This window comes from Dasypus novemcinctus, chromosome 11 (assembly GCF_030445035.2).
Source record: "Dasypus novemcinctus isolate mDasNov1 chromosome 11, mDasNov1.1.hap2, whole genome shotgun sequence".
NCBI lineage: Eukaryota > Metazoa > Chordata > Mammalia > Cingulata > Dasypodidae > Dasypus > Dasypus novemcinctus.
In genome coordinates, this window is record NC_080683.1 from 95,839,382 (window position 1) to 95,859,221 (window position 19,840).

Genomic DNA, 19,840 nt, shown 5'->3' on the forward strand with positions numbered 1-19,840 from the left:
AGTAAGTTATTTTCTCAGTCATTCTTCTTCCCAAGGCTCCCAATCATTTACATTCTTCTCTTCCTCCCCATACTGAGCTTTAAAATTGAGAAGGACATCTTAGATGACCCTAAAATTTACCTCTGCAGGATAACTGAACTCCTGACACTCTTTGCCTTTCTCTCTTTCATTCATTCATAAGTATTACTATGAGCCAGGTTCTATGCTAGGTGATAGTACTATAAAGAATAAAAAATACAAATATGAGTCACTGGCTCTGCTCTCAAGGATCCTGCAGATAGACTAATAAGCACAGTAAGAACAGACATAATACAGGTACGTGCAAAATTGTTTGGCATAAGGCAGGGATGGCTTTTTCATAAAACAAGTAAATTAAAATAACACTTTGATGGGAATAAGGGTTGGTTAGGGAAGATATTCCTGCAAAAAGTACTAAGGCTTCAATTAGCATAGCCTGTTCAGATGGCCACAGGCAGTTGTGAGCCAGAGCATGAGGTAAAATGGGATGTAATAAGAGATGAAGCTAGGAAAACAGGATCTAAAATACCAAACTAAGAGATCTGATTTTAAGCCTGAGAATCCAGTCTTCCTTTCTCAAAAAGCACTGCCCCCAGGAACCAGCAACATGGTGGAATAAGGAGCTCTTGGAGTCAGCTCATGCTACAGGGCAGTTAGTGATCACCCAGAGCTATCTAAAGCACTGGTTTGGGGGCTCCAGGAGACCAGAAGAGCATCCTGTAACATCCTTGAAGGAAGGAAAGGAGAGACTGCCTATGTGCAGATAAGATTCATAAGTAGAGCACACCACACCACGGAGGCTGGTGCCCATCCTTCACTGACAGCACAAGCCACCTCAGGAGCTAATCCACAGCTGGAATGGGAAGTTCCACCTCCCAAAAACAGGGGAGGAAGAGAGGGTTGGGCACCAACTTCAGCTATTGATTAGTAAATTCTGCTGTCTAAAGTACAAACCTAAGAACTGCTAAAATTTGAATCTGTCCAAGTCAGAAAGAGGCTGGTAGCCACCATTTTAACTCTACCCCTGGCACAAGGGGAAGTGGGGCTGACTGAAAATCACAGTGCTGGTAGGGACTGGCTTCTTTCCATCCAGTTTGGATTGCAGCTCTAGCTTCAGCCCCACCTCTAGTACAGAGGAAGCTGGTGGGCCCTGCACCAGCCTCTCTGGGTAACTGCAGGTACATTCAGCTGGCACCGACTGAATAGGTGGAAGTCTACCAGGGCAACTGCAGGTATTTGGGAACTGCACAGCATAGATTGTTGCCCACACCTGCAGCTCCATCCTCACCCCAGGCAAGGGTGAAAGGGGTGTGAACCTTCATCAGTCTCTCTGGGCAGCTACAGTCTAGGCCTCAACTACTTGGATTATTATACACAGCTGTGACTCTGTCCCTACACCTGGCAAAGAAGAAAGTGTGTATAGAAAAATAGTAGTACTTACTGGAATGAAAAGTGAAATAAATGAAATTTTAAAAACATTGGAATCATATAATAGCAGATTTGAGGAGGCAGAAGAAAGGATTGGTGAGTTTGAAGAAATGGCCTCCAAAAGTGAACATACAAAAGAACAGATGAAGAATGGAAAAAATTGAACAAGGTCTCAACAACAGCAAGAGATTTGCAAACACACATATCATGGGTGTCCAAGAAGAATAAGAGAAAAGGGACAGAAGGAATATTTGATGAAATAATGGTAGAAAATTTCCCAACCATATTGAAGGACATAGAGATCCATGCCCAAGAAGCACAACATACCCCTACCCAAATAAACCCAAAGAGACAAACTCCGAGATACATACCAATCAGAATGTCAATTGTATAAGGGATGCCCAATAAGATTAAATGTGATTTCTGATCAGAAACCATGGAATCAAGAAGACAATGGTATGATATATTTAAGACACTGCAAGAGAAAAATTTCCAGTCAAGAATCTCATATCCAGCAAGAATGTCTTTCAAAAATGAAGATGAGTTTAGAATATTCACCAATAAACAGAAACAGAGTTTGTAACCAAGAGACCGGCTTTGCAGGAAATACTAAAGGGTGTGTTACAGTCTGAAAAGACAGTAGAAAGGCAGCAGACTTGGCCCAGTGGTCAGAGGGTCCGTCTACCACATGGGAGATTCGCGGTTCAAACCCTGGGCCTCCTTGACCCAAGTGAAGCTGACCCACGCGCAGTGCTGATACGCGCAAGGAATGCCGTGCCATGCAGGGGTGTCCCCGCGTAGGGGAGCCCCATGCGCTAGGAGTGCGCCCCGTAAGGAGAGCTGCCCAGCGCAAAACAAAGTGCAGCCTGCCCAGGAATGGTGCTGCACACATGGAGAGCTGACACAACAAGATGATGCAACAAAAAGAAACACAGATTCCTGTGCCACTGACAACAGAAGCAGACAAAGAAGATGCAGCAAATAGACACAGAGAACAGACAACCGGGGTGGGGGGGGAGAGAAATAAATAAATAAATCTTAAAAAAAAAAAAAAGACAGGAGAGAGAGGCTTGGAAGAGAGTCTAGAAATGAAGATTTTACCAGTAAAAGTAACTAAAAGTCTCAAGAGTGGTGGATATAAAATATGACAGATAAAACCCAAAGATCAAAATCGGTGAAATAAAAACTGCCTTTAGAGTAATAACACTGAATATTAATGAATTAAACTCCCCAATCAAAAGACACAGACTGGCAGAATGGATAAGAAAATGAGTCACCTATATGCTGTCTGCAAGAGGCTCTCCTTGGACCCAAGGATACCAATAGATTGAAAGTGAAAGGCTACAAAAAGATATTCTGTGCATGCAGTAACAACAACAACAAAAAGTTGGAGTAAATATATCAGATGAAACCAGGATTTAGAAGGCACGAGTAATATCAATCTGAGGAGGAAGTCAGGGGGAAAAATTCCATTTACAATAGCAACTAAAAGAATCAAATATTTAAGAATAAACTTAACCAACAATGTAAAGCACTTATATTCAGAAAACTACAACTCATTGTTAAAGGAAATCAAAAAAGACATAAATAATAGGAAGAATATTCCATACTCACAAACTGGAAGACTAAATATCATTAAGATGTCAATTCTACCCAAATTGATATACAGATTCAAGGCAATCCTGATAAAAAATTCCACTTTTTAAATTTTTTAAATAAATGGAAAACACAATTATCAAACGTATTCGGAAGAATAAGGGATCCTAAATAGCCAGAAACATCTTAAAAAGTGGGAGGACTCTCAGTTTCAGACTTTAAATCATATTATCTAGCTACAGTAGTAAAAACAGCATGGTACTTGCATAAGAGACACATGGAGGGATGCGGAGTGCGGTATATGGGAACCTCTAATGTTTTTTTAATGTAATGTTTTGTGCGATCTATTTATCTTTTAAAAAAAGACAAAATAAATAAATAACAACAAACTAACAAAAAAGACAGACACATAGACCAATGGAACTGAATTGATGGTTCAGAAACAGACCCTCACATAGATGGTCAAGTGGTTTTTGACAAGCCTCTCAAACCTACCGAGTTTGGGCAGAACAGTATATTCAACAACTGGTGTTGGGAGAACTGGATATCCATAGCCAAAAGAAGGAAAGGGGACCCCTATCTTACACCTTACCCAAAAACTAACTCAAAATGGAAAAAAGCCTAAATATAAAAGCAAGAACCATAAAACTTCTAGAAGAAAATATAGGAAAACAACTTCAAGACCTGGTGGTTGGGAAGCAGATATGGCTCAATGGATAGAGTTTCTGCCTACCATAAGAGGTCCAAAGTTCAATACTCAGGGCCTCCTGGCCCATGTGGTGAGTTAGCCCACGCAGACTGCTGCCACATGCAAGGAGTGTCACCCGCTCAAGGGGTGGTGCTCCATGCAGGACTGCAGCCCGCCCAGGAGTGGTGCCGCCCCACACAGAGAGCTGATGCAGCAAGATGACATGACGAAAAGAGACACAGAGAAGAGACAATATGAGACGCAATGAACTAGGGAGCTGAGGTGACATAAAAGAATGATCATCTCTGTCCCACTCCGGAAGGTCCCAAGATGGGTTCCCAGAGCCACCTAATGAGAACACAACAGACACAGAAGAATGTACAGTCAATGGTTACAGAGAACAGAAAAGGGGGAGGGGAGTTGCAGAGGAGGGAAGGGAGAAATTAAAAATTAAAAAATTTTAAAAACCTGGTGGTAGGTGATGGATTCTTAAAAGAATAAAAGGAAGACGGAGATGGACTACTGATGCTTAATGCATGTAGAAGTTTTAATTAGCTTTACTGTAAGAGGGTAGAAACGTATAGAGTGGATAGTAACACAATATAATTAGTAATAGTTGGGTTTATAAATGGGAATGTGGCTGGAAAGGGTAGGCTAGGGATGCAAATGTCAATTGAAAAAAAGCCACAGAATAATCTAGGGACTGAATAATACAGTAAACCCAGAGGTATATGAGAATTGTGGCTGATGGTAGATGCAAGAGTATCCTTTGTGAGCTAGAGCAGATGTAAATCACTATTGGGTAGGAATACGGAGAAGCATGGGAAAAATACAACTAGAGTGACTTGGACTGTGGTTAACAATAATATAATACTCATGCATCTATGGCAAAAATATACTGTGCTGATAAAGGGGGAGTATGGAAAAAGTGTGCCAAATGTACACTATGGACTTGGTTAATAGTCTGATAATATTATCTCATGATCTGTAACAAATGTTCCACCACGGTGTGGAGTGCTGATGGGGAGGTGTTGTATGGGAATTCTGCACATGTGCATGGTTGTTTTGTAAGTTTATAACTTGTCATAAAAATATACTTAGGGAGGCGGACTTGGCCCAGTGGTTGGGGCGTCCGTCTACCACATGGGAGGTCCGCGGTTCAGACCCCGGGCCTCCTTCACCCATGTGGAGCTGGCCCATGCACAGTGCTGATGCGCGCAAGGAGTGCCATGCTGCGCGGGGGTGTCCCCTGCGTGGGGGGGCCCCATGCGTAAGGAGTGCGCCCGTGAGGAGAGCCGCCCAGCGTGAAAAGAAAGAGCAGCCTGCCCAGGAATGGCGCCACCCACACTTCCCGTGCCGCTGACGACAACAGAAGCGGTCAAAGAAACAAGACGCAGCAAATAGACACCGAGAACAGACAACCGGGGTGGGGGGGGGATTAAATAAATTAAAAAATAATAAACCTTAAAAAAAAAATATATATATATATATACTTAACAAATAATAATAGGGTGTGTTGGGGGGAAAATACACCAAATGTAAGATAAAGACTACAGTTAGTGGTAAGATTTTGACAATATTCTTTCATAATTTGTAAAAAATGCCTCATGACAATGCAAGGTCTTGATGGTGGGGTGATGTATGGAACTTTTGTATGATATTATGCATGTTTGCTTTTAAGTTCACAATATTTACTAAACACTTATTGTTTATGTATGTTCATGTATAAATGATATAATAATAATAATAGTAATAATAGGGTGGATTGGGAGAAAAATACACCAAATGTAAGATAGTCTGGTTAGTAGTAATATTTTGAGGATGCTCTTTAATCATTAGTTAAAAATGTTTCACAACAATGCAAGGTACTGGTGATGGGGTGAGGTATGAGAGCCCTGTATCATGTTATGTGTTTGTTATTTAAGTTCACAACTATCACTATACACTTATTTTTATGTATATTTATGTATGAATGATGTATGTCAATAAATTTTTTAAAAATTAAAAAAAAAAATTAGCACTGCCCCATAAACTACAGAAACATTCTCCAACACAGGAATTCTTAACTTGAAAGTATGCCATATACCCCCTCATCAGCAGACTAAAGCCTACTAATCTATTCTCAGAATGTTTTTATATCCATAAAATACACAGAAGAATTCCAAATAATGTATGTAGGCATTCTACCCTTACGGTGGTGAAGCCTAAGTGCGGGTTGCATATAATGACTTCCTTCTAAAAAATACAATATGGAAAGGAGAGAAAAAGAGAGTAACTTTACAGAGGAGAAATCTAGCAATCACTACCTCAGACAGGTTAACATCAACAATGATATGTCATGTTGACAGTATATATGCCCTTGATATGACTTGATGAAAATGATGCATTACCTCTCTAGTCTTCTTCCCTAAAACACATACCCCGGGTCTAACCATGAGAAAAACATCAGACAAATCTGAAGGAAATTCTACAGAAATACCTGACCTGTACTCCTTGAAATTGTCATGGTTAAAAGAAACTGTCACAACCAAGGAAGCCTTAGAAGACATGACTACTAAATGTAACATAGTATCATGGATGAGAATCCTAGAACAGAAAGGAGTAACAGTAAGAGAAAACTGAGGAAGTCTGAAAAGGTATGGACTTCAGTTACTAATACCCTGTCAATATTGCTTCATTAGTTATGACAAATAACCATACTAATATATTAACAATTTGAAACAACTGGGTGTGGAGTAGTACACGGAACTGTTATCTTTGCAATAGCTATATAAATCTTGAACAGTTTCTTAAAAACTTTTTAAAAAGTAAAAAAATACATAGATTAGAAAGGAAACAAAGTATATTGAAATATTTTAAAAAAACAAATTTGAGAAGTACTAATAGGTGGTTCTTAACACAAATAACAATATATAAAGGCAGGTCTAATTACAATAATTTCAAAGTCATGATGAATGTAAACAATATCTCAAGCCATCTGCAACAACCATGATATATGAAATTATCTGAGATTTCTATGGCAACAGTCACATGAACTTCTAATACTTCTGAATTTTTTGGCCAACGGTCAAAACTGAAGAAATGCCAGAGCATTTCTTAAAGCTCTGGAAAAAAATAAAGATGTAATTTTTCCCTGTCCAAGTTCAAGGATCACTATCCATGGCCCCTCCCCTCCCCCACCCAGGTTAAGAATCAATCCTCTAAAGCAGGGGTTCTTACCTTTTTTCTTCTACATACCCTTTTGCCAGTCAGGTGAAAACCAAAGACCCCTTACTAAGTCCACACTACACTGTGTATTATTTAATAAATATATCACACCATCACCAACATGTCCCCATAAGTAAATGTTCTTTTGAATTTCAATTCAAGCTCACTGACCCCTTGTTAAGAAGCTCTAAAGGAAAAGAGAAAATAAGTACTAACATTAAATAGACACTATTTGCAAGATTTCTGCAAGTCACTATACCCACTTAGTCCCACTGACCCATCACTACAATCCCATAAGGTGGTTTAGGAAAGTTATTTGTATAAAAGGCCATGTGACCAAAAACAGATTCAAACTATAGTCTGACTCCAATGAAAATTCTCACAAAGCATCTCTGGAAAAATTCCCAGCTCCTTGGTGAGGGAATTTATGAGAAACTCTCTACTGATTATACTGTAGCTCATCAATATCTAATAAACAACTTTCTGTTTGGGAAATTAGGTTAAAACTAAAATGTAACACTTCCTAGAGAAACATTTGTACTTACAATAAAAATGGCAAGCTAAACCAAAGGAAAAGGGTAAACACAGAAGCTCCCTATGCTTTCACAAATTGGAAGGGTAAAATTTTGTCTGCATTTCCCAACTCTGACACATGCAGTTGTTAATACCCTTCTGGGCTGTGTATACCTATATATGCTTTTAATTTGCAAATGTGAGATATCTAGGGGAATATTTTATTCACTCTATAACAGTTTAATTTTATCCAAGTGTTACTAATTCTATTTTTCTAGAACTAAAGGTATTCAAGCTACAATGATCTATTCTCTAAACTTCATTTGCAAATGAATATGTAATTGCCAGGCAAACTTAAAACAGACTTTCTAAAAAATTAAAAATAACAAGTCTCTTCAATGCACCTTATCTCCATTTGATAAATTTCTTAGTTGACATAAGCTACTCTATGAATGTTATAATCCAAATTATGATTCCCCCCCCCCAAAATGCTAATACATCAGAGAATTATAACTAAACAGATCTAGATTTGAGTCTGGTTTGTCCCTTTGCAGCTGTCACCTTTGATAAATCACAATAAACCACCGTAGGTTTTGAGGTTTCTTATTATCAGTCATCATTCATAATTGATAATAAGAAATAAATCCTTACATAAGGACTGAAAGAAAAAAAAGCTTGTAGGGTGCTTAATATGGTGTCAAATATTATTCATGTAATTTCTTTAATTTTGTGTTGACTTTTAAGTTGCATATTTTCCCTTAGCAGTGTTCACAGTTCTTTGCTGAAATACTATTTTTCAGTTAGTTTTAGCTGACTGTTTAAAACAGAGTTGCTCAGGAGATGGATTTTATCTTTCTTTGGAAGAAGCCAAGATAATCTCCATTTAAGGACTCATCAGCAGCTGCTGCTACACATTTTAGTTACCCATAAGAAAGTGAGGCAGGCTGAGTTCATTCTGCTATAAGCCTCAAAAAATTAAAAATTCAAAAAGCTTTTTTCATATGTCTTTATATTTATGACTTATTCAACTAACTCAACAGTATATAAACAATTGAACAATAATGAAAACAAAATCAAGAAGAATATTCCCAGCTCAAACTGCTAATTTCTTCAGAAGCTGTTTTAAAATACCCTTAAAAATTAATCATTCTTATAAATGTTAATTTCATAGCAAATAGCTCCTCTAAACTTCACAGAAAAAACTTAAGGTCAGAATATGTGGGTGTGGTGATTTAAATAAATACAATATACAAAACTAAAAATTAGATACACAGGAAACAGGAGAATGACGCCTAGCTTTTCAAAAAGATTTCTTTCCCAGTCCTACTATAAGATAAGCTCTTCTACAAAGTTCAAAATATCATTCCATTTACTAAAATTTCATTTAATAATTTTCAGGAAAGCAAATGCTGCATTCCAAAAGAAGCCCATTCTTTTTAGAAATACTACCCATTTGTTAACCTCATACACACTGCCCCCCACATATAAAGGCATGAGGAGCAAGAGCAAAATAAGTCAGAAAAAGGTATAAATTTGATTCTGTAAAAATGTTTAATTGCTATTGTGCTAGAAGCTAACATTATGAAGCTGCAATATTAAAACAAGAGCAGCAGTACCAACTCACTGAAAGTTGTTTGGCGAAAGCCTGTATTATTTTCTTATTCTTTTAAAATTCCTATTACTATGATCTTTTGGCTTTTCAATATTATCAACATCAGACATTGTACATTATCCATTTATCTCTAAACCTGTAGATGTACGAATCTTTAAAGAGAACTTTCTGAACACCACCCCAAACTTAATTTTTCATTTATTTGCCATATACCTTTTTAAAAATAAAAAAACAAAACCAAAAAATGAAGCACAAAGTGTGAATGACCTTTCCACACCTAAAGATAAGTGAAGTTCTGAAGAGTCTGGTTGTGATAAAACCACGGCTAACCAATCACAACTTCAGAATTCCTCTGTGACATCATAGTTCCTCCCTACAACACTTTTTCTCCTCCACCTACTTCAATTGTTCCCACAAACCTGGTAACAGTCAGAAAACTTCCCAGCTAAACACCCTTAAGACTTCATAGAACTCACAATACTCTATTACTGTGATAATCAGAGCAGCCAAGGTAAGAAGTAGATTTTATTCATTTTGCTAATTCTTACTTTCTATAATTTAAACTTACTATGCTTTTTTAAAAGAATCACATTTTGTAAATTTCAAAGTTAGACAATAAGTTCAATTTCTAATAAGGGTCACATTTATCTTTGAACCTGGTTATTGGTTTCTCGATTTAACTTTCACTTTTATTTTGTTTTCCAGATGTGAATTTCTGCCAACTTAAAAATCCTCCAATTATGTTACCATATTTGGTAGTAGTGACAGTTTAATTTCACCATGTAAAAACAATGGTTTTATTTTATTATTTGGTATTCTGCTGAGAAGTCAGACAGGAAAGGGCAATTTACATCTGGAATACTGTGAATAGTCGTGTGCTGCACAACTTGCACACAACTGGCAGGCCTACTCTATATTACTCACTGAGACTCCTTACAGGAATAGGAACAAACTGGAGATAAGAATATACCATACAAGTTACTTTTAAAATGCTCTTGAAGATTTTTTCCTCTATAAAGTCCAGTTTATTAATAAAATTTACACTTTAAAAAATCTAAACTTTTAATAAGCTATATTAACAAATTGTGTTAAACTGCATATTATAAAGAATGTCAGAAATTTTTAAACACTTGTCAAAACTAAGTCCTTCTAAAATTACAGAAAATAATACAGTATTTTAAAAATAAGTTATGTTGGCAATATAAATATTCCTAAAATTTCATTTGAGCCAATACGATAAAATGAACCTTTATTCTGCCTATTAATGGACATACTTTTGTCAGATATTATCCTCCAAGGCTCCTCAGTTTTCCTCTTCCACATTTAGAAGGGAAAAAGAAAGAAAAAGAATGCCCAGGAATAGACAGGCTGCAACAAATTTTATGAATTGTTTGAATTCTACTGTACTCTTTATGTTACAATCCTCAATTTAATACAGATGTGGAATGTTTTACTCATTCTTAAATCTCTATCAGGTCCTAAAGATAATACATAGACTTTATTTCATTATTTTTATTTTTCATATAAATGTTAAAGTAAAATTTACCTCTAGAAATCTCTAAGTATTAACTTTACTGCTCACTAGATAAGAACTTTGTATTCCATAAGCAGCTTTCCGTAAGACTTGTAAAAACTTTCTAACTTTTTTTCCATCATGGACACACTACAATTGTCTCTAATATCTTCATATTCTTAAAATATTTCCTCTTTAATATTACACAAAAGCCACTGAGTGCATGTGTTTTAGTGCATGTTTATGCATTTTCACTCAAATATCTATCAAATTACATGTAGCTCACACTTAAAATGGGGTGTCATGGGTTTTTTTATTGCACCAGAATTTCACATATTGCTCCAAAAAGCAGAGTCTCTAGAAAGGGCAAAAATTCTAGGAAAGTTAGCCTTAGCTAAACAGTGTGTCCAGGTTAATAAAAATCACAGGTATAATTACTGCTGTTCAAATTTCAAACATAATGCCCTAGGTTCCAGTCATTAAATCCCAACTAGTTCATCTCTCCTATCATAAGGTTTATAAAGAATTAGGTGAAATAAAATGGAAGTGAAAGATGCTTAAATTATGAAAAATTAAGTTTTAAAAACATGAGCTAGAATATTTGCTTTATTAAGAGGAGTCATATTACTATCCTTTCCTAATACTGAAATATCAAAAATATTTTAATATTTTGATGGTCAAAGGAAAATAATATTCTGTAAACAAACACTTGTTTACATATTTATACATATCAATTGCTTCTTAATTTCATTAATTGGTGATAGAATACTTTGTATAAATAGTTCAATAAAAGAAAATGTAAATGTTTAAATTATAAAGGTTAGATTACCTTTCTAAATTAGACAATGTACCTATTACCAATCCCAGAAATGAGGAGGGTCAATTAAAATTCCCTTCTTCATTCTTGAACAAAGTTCTAAACGCTCTGTTGGATAAAAATATCTCATCTGAGCCTCTTAACTCCTTAAATGTTTGCTGTTATTGTACCTCCATTTTATAATTTAGGAAACAAATGCCAAAATGTGAATTGCCCAAGGTCACAAGCTAGGAAATGGTGGAGCCTTGACAGGGGCCTACAAGGTTTTACAACTCGAAACCACAGGCTCACCCTATATACTAGTGAGCATAAAAATAAATCATGATATTGGCAAAACACAATAAATTCGGAGTTCTCAAATACCGTAATTGGCATTCTAAAAGGCAAACCTAGAGGATAGGGATTACTATTTTAATTTGAAAATATTCTATTTCAAGTTAATTTATGCATCAGGCATTATGTATAACCTAAGTAACACTCCAATCTCATGAACATTTTTTAAAACAGGGATATAAGAGAGTTAAAGATTTCCTTAGTTATTAAGCAATACCCCTGGATGGTAAAACTCAAAATAACTACACAGACACTAAAAAACAAAAATATACATCAGACTCAATCAAAATAAAATTAACTTTGTTTCATTGTAAATATACTCATGGCTTTGATCCATTTAGCTTTGATGCTTAAAATTCAGACTAATTCCTCCTGGATACTTTGCTACCATTTAAATATCCACCCCATTTGTTTTCAGTGCTTGAGCAGAGGAATCTTACTTTGTTATTCATTCTTTAAAAAAATAAATTTACCTAAACGGGAAATTAATAGTGCTGACCAGATTGACAAAGAAGCAAACCTAATGTCTAGAAATCAAGGAAATACTTCTAAATTACACTGACCTAAATCAGATAAGATATAGTTTCTTTGGACATTTCCAGAAATAGTCTATCACTGTCTCCCCCTAATTCTTAAACATGTGTTACCAAATAAACAAATGAAAACAAAGACTAAAGTAAATGCACACTCCTACCTAGTATGCCTGCAGTCAACTGAGGACCTCTAGTGCCTTTTTAAAGTATTATTCTGCCTCCAGGACTTAACAACAACCAAAAAAAACTTCACAATTCACTTATATTAGTGAGGGTATATTTTATAAAATGGTATTTAAGTGCCAAGGGTAAAAAGGATATTTTAATTGCAAATAAATTAATTTTAAAATCATTGTTTCAGTATTTAACAGAATAAAAAGATGATGAAGTCAAGCCTATAGGGCAAAACAGCAACAGCAATGTGCCAATTTCAGAAAAAAAATCTTTCTGCCATTGTTTAAATGAATTCTCCTCAAGTCAAAGCTTTAAAGCAAAGGGAAACATTTTACTATGGGATCAATTTAGGAGGTAAAAATATATGTATTTTTATGTCTACACAATTCTTTTAAAAACAGGCTGTAGAAGTTTCAAGATTCTTTTGAAATAGCCTATCTGGGCCAGTTATGGAATGATGCTGCCACACAATAACTTTAAATAGAACTGCCAAGTTTAGTATTAGGCAATCTCAAAAAGAATGATTCTACCAGAGTAAACTATTGGATGCCAAAAGATTCATGATAAACTTATTAATAAATTGCCCTAATTTAATTCAACTAGTCAAAAAGATGCATACATAAATGGGTACAGGGTCTCTTTATCGGATGACAGAAAAGTTTCAGTGATGGACAGTGATGATGGCAGCCTTATGTGATTAATGCCCATTCTTTTGCTTGGGAGTCACTGAGATGGGAAATCTTACGTTGTATAAATGTTATCACAATTTAAAAAGACAGAGAGAGAATTAAATACATGATCCTGGACTGGATATAATAATGGAGAAGAAAATGCCCAAAAGGGCACTATTGGGGCACTAAAAAATGTGGAGTATAGACTCTATGCATTATATCAATGTTAAATTTCTTGAACTTGATAACTGTATTTAATGTGGTTATTACATAAGTGAATATCCTTGTCCTTATGAAATATACATGGAAGTATTATGATGAAGGAGAGTGATGCATTCTCTCAAATTTTTAAATAGATGATAAGACAGACCAGAGGGAGAAAAGAGGGAGAGGGAAGGAGGGACAATGTGGAAAAGTGTTAAAAGTTGGTAAATCTGGGTAACTGGGTAGGGGGTATATTGGAGGTCTGTGTATTATTTTTGTATTTTGCAACTTTTCCCTGAATTTGAAATTATTTCAAAATAAAAAGTAAAAAAAGAAAAAAAAAAAGGATACATATCCAATCACTTCTGGCTCTCTGTGGAACTGAATGAAAATAGTAGAAAAAAATAAAGACTCAAAATAATTCTAACACAAACAAGTCCTATATATTCAATCAAATGAGAATTCTAGTCTTTGAACCAATTAAATGGGGCCAAATAAGCCAACCTAAAATCTATTTATTAAACTGTAGTCTGGGATGTGTATTACTTGAATTGACTAGCAAAATATGCCCGGGTTGCTCAAAGAATAAGCAGACAAAAACAAAAGTAAATATAGATAAGGAATCTCAAGAATTTCTGATTTCAGCAAAACTAAAGCTTGGAAAGTTCTATAAAGCACTGAAAATGCTTTAATAATAGGTGGAGATTACTGCTCAGCATACATAAAACACTGTCAGAGCATCAACTGTCTAGCAAATCACAGAGCAGGCTATCAAAAGTTTTCATAAGTCAATACTGAGGTTCCTTTTACACAAAAAATGCATCTGATTTTGTAATTAAGAAATAAGATGCACTGAAGACAAAGTAGGGACTTTATACAGAACATGATACAGTGACTTCTACCAAAAATGTTGCTTAACATGGTATCTGTTGAAGGATTAGAGTTTCCTGTAGGTTGTATCTCTCCTTATTCCATTTCAAAAAGATAAAATACTGTCTTGAACTTGAGGGTTATTTTTTATGTGATACTTTAATCTTCGATTGAGAGGAAAAACAGACAATCAAAGGCTTTATAAATCTACAAAAAAGAACAGTAAGGAGTTACCTAGATTCTTCCCATCCCTTCAAAAATTAGGATAATCATAGATCCCACAGACACACAAGACATTATTCTGTAAGGTACTCTTCTGCCTCTTAATTGCAGCTCAATAGATAAACACCTGGATTTCTATAATCAAACACTTATCAAGCATCTTTTTATTCTCCATATTCTGATTCCAGGACTTGAATGATGAATTAATTTTTACAATGTCCCTCCTTACTCCTCTTGTCTCAAAACACCTAATTTACACATACTCATCTTCATTTTTTTAAAAAAGGCTAATTTCAGAATTTCAACCTCTATGGTTATTTATTCCAGATGCATGGTCAGACCATCTCAACATAATCATTTTCTTCTGAAAGAACGCTCCATAAATATCAGATAAAATGAAAATAAACAAACTTTACTTTTCTAAGTTCTCCATCAAATATCACTGAATCAACAGACTTGGGTGTAAGAAAAGAAAAAAAAAGACAGCAGCAATTCTAAACTCGTGTGACTGCCAGTGCAAAGAATGGTAAACACCTGGCAAACATGCTATAAATTATGATGTAGTGAAGGTCACAGAGAACTCCAAAAATAGAAGTGTGCCGTTCTCACACACTGCTTTTCAATTCTCAATATATGACAAGAAGCCCCATCTCTACGGATAAAATCTGGAAACCAAATTATTACCATACAAACTTTGGAAGTTCAGCAGAATTAGGTTTCAACACATTTCAGACTGTATTACAGTAAAATTAATTGGGCCCAATAAATTGAATGTATACAGCTAATAATTCAGTAGGTAAAGCATTTTTTTTCCAGTTTTAGCATAAAATTATAAAGAAATACTACACATCACTTTAGAATTATAACATATTTCTAAGTTTGACCAAAAAACCAGGATTCTAACATTTGGTCATTCTTTATACCCAATTTGTTTCCAGGAATAAAATCTACTTTTTCAATAATAGTTGAAGTATTATGAGATCAGTCTTTAAAGTATATTCATTAATATTCCAATAGTAGAGAGCTCATCTCTTCAGGCCATAACACTTCTTTGTATCTCATAAACACCAAATAACCATTTGTAAAAAGCCTAGTTAAAAATAGTTCAAGTTAACATTACGTTAACCAAGAGACCATGACTTTAGGTAAATCCTCTAAGTCTCATTTTCTTCATCTGTGATGGAAGAGATTTGAGATAACCATTAGACATTATCTGTTCAACTATAAAATTGTTATTCTAACTGGTTAATCTTTCCATCACCACACTATCTTTGATCATTAACAATTTTCTAAAATTTCTAATTACAAATATCCCTCAAATTCATTCATTTAGTCATTCGAATGATACCAAATATGCGCCAAGTACTAGGGCACAAAATGAATACATGGTTCCTTAGACTCAGTATGAAGTGGAAGTCTAGTTGGAGGTACAGACCATGTAAATCAAATTATAACACAACCTGATAGGTATATAGGTATCCTCATACAGGTTAACATCAAAGCCTTCCTGGAAACCTAGCGGAGGGAACAACCAATTCTACCTTAATGATTAATGGAAGGTTTCATTAAGGAAAGTATACTTAAATTAGGCCTTACCAATCAAAAGGAGTTTGCTTGGCAGAGAATCAGAAGTGTGGGGTATGGGGAGTGGATTCCAGGCAGAGCCAGAACGACATGTGCAAAGAACAGAATCATAAAAAGGGAACAAAGTATTTATGGAAAGGTGACATATCTCATGTGACTAGAGTACCACTCATCAGTGTCAGGGAATTACTCCTATACATGCTTCATGATAAACTTTTGGCCAGCTTCTTCCTTATTTCCATGTATATCTGAACGAGTTTTATCTCAGTATTCTGTCTTTTAATTCAGGCATTTTTAGACCATTTAAGCCCTGAAACGTCACAAAAATATAAGTTCAAATAGGAATTACTAAGGCTAGTTTTTAGTCTTTCCTTAGTTATGTTGTTATATATTCTTAAATAAATCTACTAGTCAAATAAATATAGGAATATAAGAAGTCTCCCCACAATCTCCCAACAGTACAAATTCATTAGATCTAAGACAAAGCAAATATAAGAAGCAATTTAAAAGGAGGCATTTTCCTAAAGAACAAAGAAAAACTCTTTATTTCTGTAGTATATTTGAAGAATTCAAACAAAAGTAATTAAATTAGAGATATATACCAAGTTTGAGCTACAATTTTCTAAGTAGGGAGTGTTATAAATAAATAACAGCCTTAAGGATGGTAAAACTAGGCTTGCAAATAGCCACTTGATTGCACAATGAAGAATATATGCTAGAGAAATGCAGGTTGTTACCAACTCTTTAAGAGATTTAAGTTTGATGTTAAGTCGGCCATCTGGAACTCCTTAGTATGGATCAATATGAAGGAGACCAGAGTCTCAGGTCAAATGAAAATCCAGTCTATTACATAATTCAAAATATACTACAGCCAAGTTGAAGTACTAATATTAAAGAATATAATCACCATATACCACATGGTTTCTTTGTAAAACAAAATGCCAATTTCTAACTGGCTGTGCCTGAACTATCTCTCTCCCTTTCCCATTCTGTCAATATTCTCCTCAGCATGAGACTCACTGTCTCAGGAATAGGGTTGAGGTGAGCTTTGATGGGAAATAGACACAGGAAGAAATTGAAGGAATGCCCGGCAGCTCGGGTGAGACAGTAATATCTTGGTTAACAATGATTTATCACCAAATGTTAACAGCCATTATCTCTGTGCAATTAATTTACAGTCAATTTTAAACATTTCAAATTCTTCTATAATGACATTACTTTAAAAGTTTTTGTTTGGTCTATTAATTAACGGCTTACATCCCAAAGGTAGCAACACTTTGTGGTAGCTCTGAATGAAGTCAAGGTGAAAGCCACTGTTCTCATGAACAGATCATCTGTAAGTTAAACTGTCTATGGTAGATATGAAATGATGATAATTTTATTACTACATCTTCTAAGCTTGAGAGTCTTCAGTACTTAATATCGTCTTGTTAGGATGTAATTTAAAATAACATTCTACAAAGCTATAAAATCATAAAAGGAACCACATACAATTTGAATCTCTAGTTCTGGTAAAACACTTCCATTTAACTCTTCTGTTTTGGTCCACAATCAGTATCCCAGAAAATAATTTGTTACATGTGTTTCTTTTATAAGATTTGCTCTGGAGCTATTAATAATAAGCTAATTCTTCACTCCAATTATGCTCACTAAGAAACAGGCTTTATGAAACTATTTGTAAGAATTTTTCCCAGGGGAATAGCCCAACATAAAATATACCCTAAACCAAACTGCAAAATGGGGTGAAGGGGCAAAAACTGTCAATCCGAAATCCAGACAAGTGAGTCAGGAGCCCACCCACACCAACCCCGCCCCCCAAAAAAGACAGAGAAAAGGAGATACTCACATACACATACACATAAATTATAGACACTGGAGGTTATAAATACAAATAATTTTGAGGAAGATTAACGCATAATAGTTTTACTGCTCAGAGAATAAATTATGCATGTGATCATCACCTGTTTACTATTTTTACATTCCAGGATATCTAAAAGAAGACAGTAATCTAACATTTTGACTGCCAGCTTTTCTTTCTTTTGACTGTTTAAAACTTCAGATTTCCTGTTGTCCTGGTATCATGGAGAAAGTCCAATATCTCACTCGCTCTGCTATAAGAAGAGCTTCAAATATTGAAATGCCTCAACAAGCACGTCAAAATCTCCAAAACCTGTTTATCAATTTCTGTCTCATCTTGATATGTCTCTTACTGATTTGCATCATTGTGATGCTTCTCTGAAGTTCTACTGCAACCTCCAGTTCTACAACTTACCACATCAGCTTAAAGAAGAGGGAAAAACAATACTGAGTAACACACCACTTCCTGAGAAGAATTTCTTTGTGAAAAGGTCAAGATTGAGACAAATTGTTTGCAAATTTATTCACCTGCTGGATCTTGGAAACATGAAAAGTGCTTCATTTACAACAATTAACTTAAAAATGACTATAATTGTGCGTACTATAACTGCTTATTTTCTTTCTATCCCAAATCTTTTCTGAGGATGAAGTAGGGGTTTACTTTTGAAACTGCACTGCTAACATGTCCACTTCATATACAAAGCATTAGCTTCACTGATTGTGGCATATATGATATATATTGTATTGTAAAAGCTTCTTTGATGCTTATTAAGTATTCTTCAGGTCTTTACCAAGTATCAAAATAATGATTCAAATGAAGTATCACAATTAAAAATAGCCCAGTGACTCCTCACATCTGTTATCTTTATTATTAAACAAATCTTTGTAGTAACACTTTATCAGAATCCCCATTCTAAAAAGAAATGGTATTGTTTTACTATACCACCATTAACATTTTTAAAAGCTTAAGAGAATCAAGTGAAAAAAAGTAAGGCCACAGTCTTACAAAAATAAAATTCCCATTAACTAATCTTTTCAAAGAATTACAGAATTCAACTACACGTAGGTAAATCAAATCATTCCCCCCAGGACATTCTGATCAATAGATGAGAACTAGTGGTTAATTTCAACATCTGACAGTGTGATTAGCTATAATTACTAATACATTAATGGGCCAGCTTAATTTATGTCACTGTAGCTGATTATCTGAGCTAGAATGTATCTTGCCACACTCAATCTTTGAAATAATGAAATCTTACAATTTAGAATGATGTTATAGATCTTCATCTATTCCAGCTCATAACCAATATAGGCAGAGAAAAGAATAAAAGATTCCAACAACAGACAAATTATTTCAAGCATTAATTTTTTAAAATTGAATTCTCTCTCCAAATATTAATTATTTGATTATATTTTGAAATAAAATTTTTCACATCCATTGTTTATGATAGGATATAGTTATTTCCCTTAATCTATCAAGCAGATGGTTGTACAGGCCATTCTACTGAGTTAAATTATAGACTCAAGCAATGCTAATCTACAATTACTTTTTGCTGAATACTTTTTCAATTTCCCCTCTGATTATTTTAAACTATCTACCAACAACTCATAAAACAACAGACATTAAGGGAAAAAATGGTGTTGGAAAATATATTCACCAAAATTTGGTAATTTAAATTGACAGTTTTAAATTAAGTCTAAAATTTTTACACCTACACTGTATAATCCAACAATGTTTAACATCAGTTCAAGATACGGTACTATTACATCAATTACACTAGTAAACATGTAAACATGAAAAGTGCTTAATTTTCAACAACATAATTTACCATGTGATTTTCTAAAACAGGTTACTAAAAGAATTTGAAATGTCAATATTGATGCTGGCTTCTATATAAGTGCTGCTGACTGAAAAGTGAAGGACACTGCATTCAAATTCTATGAGGTCATGAGATTTACCGGTGATGGAAGAATGGTTTGGGCTCAGTACTAGCTGATAA

At 34.8% G+C, this 19,840-nt stretch overlaps 1 protein-coding gene and 1 non-coding gene across 7 annotated transcripts in view; one reads left to right on the forward strand and one right to left on the reverse strand.

Annotated features, from left to right (window-relative positions):
* Positions 1-19,840, reverse strand: part of CEP85L (centrosomal protein 85 like) — a 219,340-nt gene that overhangs the window by 91,613 nt on the left and 107,887 nt on the right. The gene's annotated exons all lie outside the window — the stretch shown is intronic.
* Positions 9,424-18,693, forward strand: LOC101420793 (uncharacterized). Its single transcript, XR_009188029.1, has 2 exons — positions 9,424-9,573; positions 17,969-18,693. It is a non-coding gene; the product is annotated as an uncharacterized protein (transcript).